The following is a 13,223-nucleotide window of genomic DNA, read 5'->3' on the forward strand; positions in this document are numbered from 1 at the left end:
TCTCCTGTCAGTGACAGACATTCATAATGGTAGCTGAGCAGAGACCAGCCCCATTCACTGTATATTAATACTTTCTCCAATATTGGTTACCTGGATCCCAGTTGGGGTTGTTGTGCATTAATGATATACCCACGAAGAGCAAACACTACCCTTTAGGATGAAATTACTCAATAGTAAGGTTAATGGCCACTGTTTATGCCTCCTCCCCCCCTTTTTAAGTAGAATCAAAAAAGTTTGGTTATATAAATATATAAATAATAAAATGGTGAGTTATGAAAATAAAAAGAATTCAACAAAAATCTTTTCTGTGGTTTGACAGGGATTTACTCTGTAACTCAAGATGGCTTGGAATTCCCTAGGCAGAAAAGGCTGAGCTCTAAGTCAGTTCCCAGTTTCTACCTCCAGGGTCCTAGGATTACAGGCTAGTGCCATCAGACCCCATGGCTAAACCATTAAGTATTATGCAGGAAAATGATCGCAAAGTATTTCAGAGATTGTCTCCTTTGTCTTCTTGGCTGGGTGTCTCAGCTGAGTGGGAGCTCAATGTCCTCAGATTCCTTAGGAAGAAAGTGACCACTGTGTAATGAATTAGGATGGGATGGTAGCTTCTAACAGAGGGATTAAATAAGTTGTGAGAGAGAAGGTTCAGTGGCACTTGCTACTTTTGCAGATCAGGTTCAGTTCCCATCACTCAAATGGTGGCTGAGAACCATCTATTTCTCTAGTTCCAAGGGGAATATTTGATGCCTTCTTCTGACCTCTATGGGCAGCAAGCACATACACGAAGGCAAAACATCCATACATACAAACCTTTAAAAATAAATAGGCTGTTGCTTCTAACATCTTAAAAGAAACCCTTGGTCTGGAGACATGGCTCAGCGGTTAAGAGCACTGGCTACTTTTCCAGAGGACCCAGGTTCAATTCCCAACAACCACATGGTAGTTCACAATTGTCTGTAACTCCAGTTCTAAGGGATCCGACAGCCTCACACAGACATACATGTAAACAAAACACCAATAAAATAAATAAATATTTAAAAAAAGAAAAAGAAACCCTTTTAATTCTGCCAGTCCTTACCATTATTATTTTTTTTTTTTTCAGATTCAAACCTCTTATCTTTATTTGGCACTCACTTTTCTCTATTCCACAATTCATTCCTTAAACCATGAAATCTGGTGACTTTTCACTATATCGTTAATTCAGTTTACATGAAAAATAACAAACTTTAGTAAGCCTTCACGGAGAAACAATGGCAGTTGGGGAAAAAAAAATGTTCAGAAACCATATCCAAAGCAGCAAGAAACAGAAGAAGTGAGGGTTTAGAATGGCACACAAACATGAACACTGAAAATGGAATAGCCTCATCGGACTAAAATTAATGCCCAGTATAATCATACAGAAAAAGCAATCAATGTAAAACAGTGCATCACCCTCAATGACTTCTCAACTCTGACAGTGTTGTATCATGTAATTGTCACTTACCTATTCCACAATAGTGTTTCCAGTAAAACCCACGTATTACACACAAGGAACATGCTATTTACTTGCAGTATTGCAACTGTAATTGAAGTACTGTATGTCAACTTTACTCATAATAATAAGGTTTGTATATTACCTCTTTAGGGAAAGACCCAAATCTTTCCACAATTATTTCCTCATACTTACGAGTGCATGGTTTTGTATAGTTTTCTTGTACAAAGATGTTGATGGCTGGAACTCTGAGCAAACTAAAACTCATTGGACTATACCCTTTCAATAGGTGAACTGCATATGTGAATTTCATTTCAATAAAGCTGTTTATAAAAAAAGATACAACTCAAGAAGATTACTCTTTACAGCTAGTTCCTGCAGACAGCATCTCAAACAAAGGCCTATGAACACATACCTACTTACATGATTGGTTACAGTTGAGCATCTCTGCATACCTAAATTTCCTGAAATGGTTATGTTCACCAGCACACAGAAGTTTATCAGCATTATCTTCCTGCAAAGACATGTTCTAAGTGTCCCTTTAATTGTCCAAACCTGTTAAAATCTGAGAAATAAAATGTTAAGATAGAAATAAGATGGTAGATGCTTTTCTAGGTAAAATAATTTGAAGTCATTTAGACTTTTTTATTTATTTAGGTTTAGAGGCAAGGTTTCTCTGTGTAGCCCTGGCCATCCTGGAATTCGCTCTGTAGACCAGGCTAGCCTTGAGCTCAGAGATCCACCTGCCCCTGCCACTCCTGTGCTGGGATTAAGGTGTTCACAACTACTGCCTAGCTAGACTTTAAATTTGACCCTGAGACATTTGTTACATTTACGTTAAGCCAGATAGTAAATCCAGAAGTAAAATCTATGCCAAACTGTTACAAATACCACAGCTATGGTACTAATCTGAGACTTTTGTTTCCTAACTATTGTCAATTCCAATAATGTCTAAAATATGAAAAATAAATTTTCTTATTATCTGAAATGAATTAAAAGATTGTTCCAGGGGGGATTTAGCTCAATGGTAGAGCCCAAGGCCCTGGGTTCGATCCTCAGCTCAAAAAAAAAAAAAAAAGAGAGACTGTTCCAAGCAAGCAAACAACCCCAAACCCACAGTAGCTAAATCCAAATAGTGTGCCCATCTGTGTCCACTTATGGAAATGTACACCATGGCAAACATTTTCCTTAATCAAAGAGGAGGTCTGAAAGATACATTTTTTTTTCCTGGTAAAATGTTTTTTTTTTTTTTTTTGCCTTATGTTTCCAAAGAATATGGATTTTTTTTCCTATTAAAGACTTAACTTGTAGAATCTTTCTAAAACACACTGATACTTTCCCCCCACACATTTATGGTTGAATATCCATTATATTTAAGGCTAAAACACTTCAAAGCACTCAATCACATGACAAATTATAGAATCCATTACATTATATTGGTCTCATTTTTCACACTATTTCCAAACAATCTGTTATTTTTTTTCAATCAATCAGTCTTCCACAGTAACTCAAACTAAGATTATTGCTCATATAAATGTCTTATAAAATAAAGATTCATTAGCCTCAACCCTACAGTTAAATCTAAGGGCAGAAAGGAAATGGTAAACACTTTGTTTCCTTTCTAGTACTTACCATCGTTCCAGGTAGAAGAACAGCAATATTTCTGAGGCTTTTTACATGGTTGAATTTATTCAAGAATGGCTTTTGCCACTCTCTGGCTTCTTCTCACAACATAAGATGAATCTTGGAAAACTTTTTTAAACTGCCATCATCTGCATACACCTTTTCACTGTTCCTACTGTATTTTGGCAATTTAAAAACCAATGTGCTTAGTTTTTTGAAAGGAAGGTGAATTTTATTAACTTCTCACGGAGGCACAGTGTGTATTTTCACTGACGCAAACAAACCACGGCTGGGGATCCAACCAGAGCCTTGAATATGCTAGGTGAATCCTCATCACTGCGCTACATCTCCTGCACAAAACTCAGTTTTCAGATTTAAATGCCAAAGAGGAGAATAAACACCACAAGTTATGCTTATCAGCATTTTTAACTCTTCAAAGACCCTAGGTAGGAAGTAAAATTTCCCATCTTTCCATAGTGAGCTTCAGAATCTGAAAAACAAACACACAGTACTGCTTTAGTTATGAAACTGAGGAAAACAGATAATTTGAGATGCTGAACAAAAAAAAGGGCTGAAAAGTTCTCATACATTCGAAATACGGCAAAGACGACACTGAACGCACTTTAATTGGTTGGATACCAAAGTGGGTAATAGAAGGAGTTGGTTAATGCATTAACTAAGGTTATTTGCATTAATATGTCACAACGAAATACATTGTTTTGCATAATTTTGTTAACATATGCTAACAAAGGAAGAAAAGGTAAGTTGGTGATGCATGGTTACCGAGTTTGAGGATCCGAAGTATTTTAGCATAGCTTCATTCGGCATTAGTCCTGAGTGAAATTGCTCACTTGCAGTCCTTTTTCAATATCTTTCACTTTCGCTGGTGAGGAAGAAAGATTAGGTGCTAACTTCTTCTGGTAGCTCCTTGTCTTCCTTATTTTCGGGACCAAAGTCAACCCTCCGCGCTCAGTTATCTACCAATGATTTCTTTGAGGCCTTTTGCAAATCATTACGGGGGGGAGGGGAGGAGAGAGAGATGGAGGGAAGGAGGGAGAGGGAGGGGGGCGTCAGACACCTGAGGAAGAAGGCACGAGGGATAGAGAAAAAAAAATGGCAACACGACAAAAAATTAACCTAGGTTTAGCCTCACTCATCGGGTGCAAGCGGGCTTCTTGTCCAACCTGGCGCGAGGCCCGCCGTCCCCGGCCCCCAAAACACAACGAAGACACCTTCCGCCCAGATTGTCCTGCTAGGAACAATCTAAGGTGTCCTTCGCGCCCAGAAGTGAAGCGACTTCCTGGGTCCCCGGGTAAAAAGCCCAGGAAAAGGGGTGAGGCCCTGTGCAACCCCTGCGGGTTGAAGCTCACGCCGACTCGAGGCCATCGCCGGTCCCACGGCCCTGCCCATCCCCAGTGTAGTCTCCGTCCAGTCCCAGCCAGTGCTCGAGGTTATCGACCCCTACATCCTCGGCCTCACCATTCTCACCACGCCACTTCTCAGCTCCACGAGCGCCGGAGCCTCGGCCCGCAGCAGCTCCCGAGCTTCAACATGGCGGCGGGTCCGGTCTCTCTCTGGGCACTCCGACCGGAGCATCCTGGGCATTGTAGTTCCAGCTGTCGCCTCTGCGTCCCTCACGGACTTCAGAGGACTACAGATCCCAGAATGCACAGCTCTGGAGCATGGCTATTGGGGCCGCTCGGACAGAGGGATGATGTCATTGCAAAACCCCACTGCATTCATTGTGCTACGGTCTCTCCACCCCCCAACCCCCCTGCTGCTGCTGCTGGGCTCGCTGTTGCCGCTCGCTCCAGCTGAGCCCTGAGTAGCAGCAGGACCTGGGCAGGGACTGACTCTAGTCCTTGGACTTAGGACACCGCAGCACCTTCCTTTACGTGCGTGATTCATTCGCATATCATTTCTGTTTATGCCTGGGGTGGGGAGAAAAATCCCAAACCAGGTGAGTTGAAGTGATTTATTCAAATCGTTCTCCCAAGTTATTCCTCCCGCTTAGTGCTCAAGGCTTTCTTTTGGAAGATGGGGCCGGGAATGGGGGTATGGATTCGGGAGGTTCTCACTGGCGCTGCTAAGAGCTAAATCGCTCTGTGCAATTTGGGTCACTGCAAAGAACAACTCCAGCAACCTGCCCCCGCCAGAGGACTGGTGCCTGCCAATTTCTTCACATCAACTCCTTTAAACCTTTTTGAGGCTGGGAGAGGGGGCTGGGATGGCGAGGATGTTGGGAAGTGCACTTGGAAAATAGGAGGAGGGCAGAGGTGGCGGACTGCAGTCCTGTCATTCTCCGGCCCCAGTGCTGAGGTTTGAGTGGGAAAGGGTGATGTGTGGGGAGAAATGGAGACAGCAGTGATTTAAGGTGGTCGTGCTTCTTTGGAACATTTGTGTCTCTTGAACTAACACACACTATTTTTTAAGACGAGGTTGCTTCTCTTGAGTCGCTTAAGTTTTGTAGGGATTTATTTTATGTTTGCATGTCTGTGTCGTTTGTCTCGCTTTTTTTTTTCCCCCTGCTGACTTGAGGTGACAGTGTCCTTTAATGGTGCACTCCGTGCCAGTCAGAAATATTTCACGTGTATAGAGGTTTTTCTCAGGCTGCTAGAAGCAATATTTTTGTTAAGTGGCTTTTTTTTTTCTTTTCTTTTTTTCGTTTTTCCGACTGCGGGATTCAGGGTTGTTTGAAAGTGGAGCTGATAGATTTGTGCTTCTGTGAGTGTTTTAAATCACATCGCAATAGGCTCTTGCCACTGACAATGGTACTGTGACGAGCTGCCGTTTCCCGAGGCTCAGTCTCCACGCACACTTACTTAACGGTTTGTAGACGTAATCGATTAGGAAACCTGGATACTTTGTTGTTGTTGTTGTTGTTGTTTTTAACATTTTAGGGAAAGGAAAAGTTAGACGTGCTGCCACCCTTTACGGTCCATTACTGAAAGGTATCCAAGAACAGTGAGCCTGACCAGGGAAACCAGGGAGCATGCTAGTGTGCTTTTTGTTTGAATTTTGTTTTTCAGTGAACTGACACATTTCGTAAGGCAGGCAACATTCTGGCTTGTGTGATGCTGGCTCCCCTCTTTTAAGAGATACAGGGATGAACACTGCAATAAATATGTTCCTTTGAGATAAACAGCTGGCTGGTTCCGGAACAGATGGGGCCAGTCTTAGCTGAGAGATATACAACCTTGGAAATGAATGGACTTAGGGTCAACCACACCCCCTTTAGGAATGTCAAAAGAAAGAGAAATGCCAGAGTATTTGCTTAACTCTAAAATGCTAAAGCTTTTCACAGCAGAGTCAGGCTCTTTTGGGGGTGGAGGGGGGAGTCATTACTGTCCGTTTTAGCTTCTGTGAACCAATTTTGTTCATTTTTAATTTAGATGCTCAGGCCTCCAAAGTTGCAGCTGGGTGACACTTTGTTAAATGCTGTGTGTTACTGAAAGCGAAGGACAGTCCATTGTAAGGGCTTTGGAAGGAGAGTGATTCATTGGCAGGCAAGGAGCAGCTCTTGGATTTGGGAGAAGATCAACAGTCTGTTGCCTACTTCTTTGTGGTGACACTCTGCCCTTCTCTTCTTTGCCTTTCTTTCTCTGCCCATCCCATTCCCACCTTTCCAAATTCCATTTCTTTCCTTGTCTATTTGCAACAAATGCTGGTTTTTCTTCTCTGTTTCAGGATCTCCCCTGTGTCAGGAGAGTATCACATCTCTTTTTCTAAGTCTCTTTCCAACCCCCCACCCCTCCACCCCACCCCCAAGGAACCCTGGGGTTGGAGGATGTAGGCTGTATGTGAATTTTTATTCAGAGTCCTCTTTGAAGAGGCTCTGGCATTTCTTTTCCTTGGAGTCTGTGCTTGGAAGGATGACAGCAGTGAGCCTGATCCAGGGCTGGGGTTGTGGTTTTCCTGACAGACGTAACCTGGGCCCAGGAGCATTATGGACAATGAAATGCAGCCGTGGAACTCTTGTACCTTTACTTTCCATGACACCTGCTAAGAAGTGGCCAGGGTTTAACAATTTGTGTTAGTGCTTTACACTGATAATTCATAAATGATCCCTAAAAGAAGTAGTCTTCAGTAGTTTCTGATTAATTTAGTGTTTTTATTTCTTCTCTGTATTCCAGTGAGTGGTGGGGAAAGAGTCTATCCCTTGGCATGATGCTTTTAACAGTGAGAGTGGCAAAGCTGCATTTGTGTTTCTGAAGGTAGTTGGAGTTCCTGCCATTTTGTCTTCTTTGTGGCGGAGAGAAGTTTGTTGTTTTATGCTGCTCTCCCCGGGAGCTGGGTGTGGTGGCAGTTGTGTCTCTTTAGTAGTGTTTCTTCAGGCATGCAAAGACCCATGACCATTTGAAGTCAGCCTATGGACGGGACTTCTTTTGTACCACCTTACATTACTAAATCCCTTCTCCTGCAATGCTCCCTCCCTCACTGGGTTTTTTTTTTTTTAGTGACATAGAGAGGAGAGATGAGATGGAGGGAGGATTCGATTTGGCTCTATACCTGCTGTCCTGTGACTTTCAAGAGCTGCACATGTCTTTCTGCCTCAGTTTGTAGATCTGCAAAGGGACACCAATCTTTGCTTCTTGGTTTGCTTGACCTGGTGTTAAAACCCTCCATGATAAAGCCCGAAACTTATTCTGACAGCAAAGATCAAATGAGCAGGTATTGTGTGATGTGTGCTGTGGTACATCAATGAAGAGAAGTGTTTCCCCTGCATTGAATTATTCCAAGTATGATGTACTATGCTTCCTGGTGAATGAGTTGAAGATGGGATGCAGTAACCAGTATGACTCTCTTCCCTTTTCTGGAGCAATCAGGGAAAGTTTCCTGTAGGAGGTGGTACTTGAAGGGACTTGAGTGATCAGGAAGTAGTTTGGGGTAGCAATGGGAGTTGATAGAGTGGAGCAAATAGGGTTTTTGGCAGAAGGAACTGCCCATTCAGCAAACAGAGAGAAGAGTGGTGAGTAGTAGACAGAGTAGAATGAAGGAGCCAGAAGAGATGGGAAGAGGCTGGAGCTTGGGCAGTTTTGAATGACAAGGTGATTTTGGTCTTCATCCTCAGGGCAATGTGAACTTAGGAAGTGCTTGGCCAGGTTGAATCTGGAGACTGAGTAGCAGGTCACTTCTGAAGTCTTGGTGGTGGATGATGTTTGATTCTTGGTTGAGACTGGAAAGAGGGATGTTGATACTCGACCATTGGTGGAGACTGGAGAGACGCCATATTTGAAAATTGTGATTGCATAAATATGTTGATTGATTAGATGTGAGAATAGGAAGAAAAAGTAGAATATGCCTTGCATTTTTCCTTTTTAAGCAATCCAGATGACTTTTACAGAGAAAGAGACAGCTGATTGGGGGGTGTTTGTTCAGGAAGTGGGGGAATTAATGTATGATATTGGGAATGGCGTATTCATTTTCAAGGTTTAGCTTTCTCATTATAAAATGGGTTTATCACACTACAGTATTTGATGTTCAGATGTATGTGCACCATGCTAGGAATCATCAAGTGAGGTAGTGTTTGCTTTCAAGAAAAATCTCTGAAGAAGAAAAGACACGTGAACTTATGGAGGGGTGTGGAGCCATGGGGAGGGGTGTGGAGCCATGGGGAGGGGTGTGGAGCCATGGGGAGGGGTGTGGAGGATGCTGGGACAGCACAGCCCCGCAGGAGGCATTCATTCTTGGGAGGGGGGAGATTAACAATGTGGCCTGCAGCATTTGGCTCTAGGTTCCTGGGTCTTGCACAAACTAGGGGCTCTGTGTGGTTGTTGTTGTTTTCTGAGACAGGGTTTCTCTGTGTAGCTTTTGGAGCCTATTCTGGAACTTGTTCTGTAGACCAGGCTGGCCTCGAACTCACAGGGATCCCCCTGCCTCTGCCTCCCAAGTACTGGGATTAAAGGCATGAGCTACCACTGCCTGACCGCTCTGTGTGTTTGTTAAACTAGGTCTCTAAGGATATTTTCTAAATAAAGAAAAATTTCAATATATTGAAAGATTCCATTAATAATCATGAAATGTCAAATGTAAATGCTATTAGCAGATCATTTTCTGAGACCTATAGCCTTTGAAATGTTTTGTGGGTAAATTTTTAGGGAAATTCAGAAGTATTTCAGTTCTGGTTTCTTTTAGGGCTCAACTTCCTAAATTCAAGTTAGTTTCTCAAAAATCATTCTAATGGCCATAATATTCCCTAAATCATTGAACTTTTTGAATTTTATGAATAAGCAAAGTTACACATACACAAAATAAATACAATTGAGTGAACTATTGACAATATTTTCTGTAGTAAAGATATATTAAAAAAATTCTGTAATGTGTCTTCTCCCCTTTATTTTATTGCACAGGATGGGGGAAGAGACAAATAAAACATCACAATGTTATAATTACTTAGGAAGTAATTTCTGTATTTTCTTGGCTGTGGTAGAAATATGGCTAGTCTCCAAATGAACATTTCCAAGTGAAGAGGAATTTATGTGATCCACAGATAACTTATTTTCAGGTTCCTTCCCATGGGAATCTAACTTTGAAAATTAGAGGCTTTCTCAAGATTATTCTAAAAGAAAGATTCTTGTGATTTTTTTTTTTTTTTTTTTTTCAGTGCTGGGGACCAAATCTAAAACATAAGGTTCCCTTGAAAGTCATCAGGAAGACAGGACCCATAAAGTCACATGTTAATTTGTTTATTTGTGGATCTCTGCATTTTCTCTTATTAGTGTGTGTGTGCTCTTTGAACCTATAGTAAGATTGTTTTGAAGGTTAAATGAAAATGTTTTTCTTCTTTTCTTTTTCTTTTTTTTTTTTTGGAGCTGAGGATTGAACCCAAGACCTTGTGCTTGCTAGGCAAGCGCTCTACCACTGAGCTAAATCCCCAACACCGAAAATGTTTTAAGATTTATTTTATTTTATGTGTATAAATGTGTGTGTGTGCGTACACACACACACACACACACACACACACACACACACACACACACACACGTTTAGTGTCCTCCGAAGCCAGAAGAGGACATCAGATCCTCTGTAACAAGTTATAGAGGGTTATGAACCACCATGTGGGTGTTGCGAACTGAACCTGGGTCTTCTGTGAGAATAGCAATACTCCTTTGTTATTATTGTTTGTTTATTTTCTGAGACAGGGTTTCTCTGTATAGCGTTAGTGCCTGTCCTGGATCTCTCTATCTGTAGTCCAGGCTGGCCTTGAACTCAGAGATCCACCTGGCTCTGCCTCCCAAGTGCTAGAATCAAAGGCGTGCACCACCACTGCCGACTGAGAATAGCAATACTTTTAACCACCAAGCCATCTCTCTATTTTAAGTATCTAGCACTAAGCCTGATATAACTGGTGTTTATTCCCTCCACTCTGTCCCCTCACCCCCACAAGACAGGGTTTCTCTGTGTTGTCTTGGCTGTCCTGGAACTGGATCTGTAGACCAGGCTGGCCTTGAACTCAAAGAGATCCTCAGAGAGATCCACCTGCCTCTGCCTCCCCAGTTCCAGGGTTAAAGATGTGTGCCACCACTGTCCAGCTTCAATAAGGATCTTAATGGCCACCTGATGTGAGCTTCCATTCACATTTCCCCAAATGTCCTTATAAGATTTGTTTTCCTTAGCACTTAGGAGGCAGAGTGAGTTACAGGACAGCAGGGCTACACAGAGAAACCTTGTCTGAAAAAACAAACACAAAATAAGATTTATTTTAGGCCTTCAATCAAAGATTACAGGCGGCTTTAAGTTTGTCTAATTTCTTTAATCTCCATTAATGTTTACCTTTCATTCTACTCTGAATCATCCACAATGTTTGAAGATCACAAGCCTATTGTTGTGTATAGTGCATTCCACAATTTGGATTTGTTTAATTATTTCCTCGTGATCAGATGCAGGTTAAAATTTTTGACAAACATTGATATCTATTCCAGCAATCAGTGCTGATGATGTGAACTTCAGCTGGTCTTGTTACACCATTTCTCATTTGTCACTATGAGTACTAAATAGGAATCACCCAATAAATAAAATGTTGAAAATTATCAGTAAGTGTAATGTTTAAAATAGCTGCCATGGAGCTGGACAATGGCTCAGTAATTAAGAATACTTTTGCCGCCTGGTGGTGTTAGTGGCGCGTGTCTTTAATCCCAGCACTTGGGAGGCAGAGACAGGCGGATCTCTGTGAGTTCGAGACTAGCTTGGGCTACAGAGTTCCAGGAAAGGCTCCAAAGCTACACGGAGAAACCCTGTCTCAAAAACAAAACAAAACAAACAAACAAAACAACACCGCCCCCCCAAAAAAGAAAAGAGTTCTTTTGCCATTGCAGAGGATCTGGGTTCATTTCCCAGCACTCACATGGTAACTCAAGTTTTAGGGGATCTTACATTCTTTTGTGACCTCTGCATGCACTAGGCCTATATGTGGTACAATTATATACATGCTGTCAAAATATTCATACACATCTAATAAAATAAATCTTAACCCCCCCCAAAAAGAACCAAACTAAATAAACAAACAAAAATCCTTATTGGATATAATGAGTCCACTGTTTGGTTCAATGTGTGGATATTTTAGTGTGTCCTTCAGGTGCTGTTGTTAAACATTTTCAAGAGCATCATAGCAAACCAGAGGGCGTATTTGTGGTTATTTTCTTGATTGATTAATGTGGAAGGGCCCAGCCCCCTGTGGGTGGCACCATCCCCTGGGCAAGTGGTCCTGGAAGGTTTGAGAAAGGTAGCTGAACCTGAGCCTGGAAGCAAGACGGCAAGCTGCATTCCTCCATGCTTTCTGCTTCAGTTCCTGCCCCCATGTTTCTGGTTTAAGTTCTCGGAAGTTGCATTTGGTTAAGTTTTTTTTTTTTTTTTTTTAAGATTTATTTATTTATTATGTACACAGAAGAGCGTTACATATGGTTGTGAGCCACCATGTGGATGCTGGGAATTGAACTCAGGACCTCTGGAAGAGCAGTCGTCGCTCTTAACCTCGGAGCCATCTCTCCAGCCCTTGGTTAGTGTATTATCACAGCAACAGAAACCTCACTAGGACATGTTCGTAAATTAGCTCTGACTAATTTGCATGCACATAAGCACATAAATATATGCTGTCTGTAAGGTGCTGGCACCTCTGACTAAGCTGGTTCATGTTGACCTTTCCTGTGATTCCAAGGTCATTTTTAGGCAGAAGGTTTTTCTTGTTCTCATAAAGTCTTTTTTATTTTGTCACCAATAAAATACAAGGTCCTGAGCTGGGTGTGCTGACAGAGACACAGGTGGAGCTTCCTCCTACCCCACTTTATTCTATGAGATTCAGATCCTATAGTAGGGTCTTTGGAAGGAGATGCACTATGAAGGTGCATTCTGCATGCTCCTTCATTCTTTAAATCCTATGCAGATTAAAAATGCTTAAAAACTTTCCGGGTGTGGTGGTGTACGCCTTTAATCCCAGCACTCGGGTTCGAAGCCAGCCTGGTAAACAGAGCAAATTCCAGGACAGCTGGGGCTGCACAGAAAAACCTCATCTCAAAAAGAAAAAAAAGAAAGAAAGAAAAGAGAAAAAGAAGTTTAAATTACGTTAATTGATTGAGTGTGTGTCAGAGAGAGAGAGAGAGAGAGAGAGACCTGGGGAGCAAACTCATTCAGATTAGCAAGTACTTTCTTCTGATCCATCTCATTGGCCCATATGGAGCAGATTTTAGGCCCATTTTTATATGTAAATAAGGGAACAAGTCTCTATGTGGTTAAACAACTTCCCCCTCTCCCCCAGAGCAAATGTAGATTTAATAAGGACAGTGAGTGGGAAGGTGTCCAAGGGAAAAATAATGCTGTTCTGACATTTGGAATTAACCTAGCTAAAATGATGATGATGATGATGATGATGATGATGATGATGATGTTGATATAGTTTCTGTAGGTTTGCTGGAGCCCAGAATCTCCCACTTCTTCAGCTGCCTCCTGTTTGCCTTGCTCTCTGATTGAAAGTCTAGGCTTCACACATGTTACAGTCAGACACAGAAGGGTTAGCTGAAGCACACTGTGCTAACATTAACCGGCACTAGGAGATTTATGTTTTATTTGATTCTTCCTTTCCAATTTATTTATTTATTTGTTATTTATTTATTTATTTATTTATTTGCTTTTGTTT

The 13,223-nt window shown here is 41.8% G+C and overlaps 1 protein-coding gene and 1 long non-coding RNA gene across 2 annotated transcripts in view; one reads left to right on the top strand and one right to left on the bottom strand.

Moving 5' to 3' along the window:
- Window positions 1-1,098: 1,098 nt before the first annotated feature.
- On the bottom strand, window positions 1,099-4,650 carry LOC118586138. Its single transcript, XR_004945293.1, has 3 exons — window positions 3,878-4,650; window positions 3,104-3,584; window positions 1,099-2,036 (listed from the first exon to the last, which is right to left on the bottom strand). It is a non-coding gene; the product is annotated as an uncharacterized LOC118586138 (long non-coding RNA).
- A 201-nt stretch (window positions 4,651-4,851) lies between these two features.
- Rab30 (RAB30, member RAS oncogene family) overlaps window positions 4,852-13,223 on the top strand; it is a 100,888-nt gene continuing 92,516 nt past the window's right edge. The window contains exon 1 of the mRNA XM_036193254.1: window positions 4,852-5,054. The gene's annotated coding sequence lies outside the window, so the exon portion shown is untranslated. The remainder of the gene's footprint in view (window positions 5,055-13,223) is intronic.

The sequence above is a fragment of the Onychomys torridus genome, chromosome 1 (genome assembly GCF_903995425.1).
Source record: "Onychomys torridus chromosome 1, mOncTor1.1, whole genome shotgun sequence".
Classification (NCBI taxonomy): domain Eukaryota; kingdom Metazoa; phylum Chordata; class Mammalia; order Rodentia; family Cricetidae; genus Onychomys; species Onychomys torridus.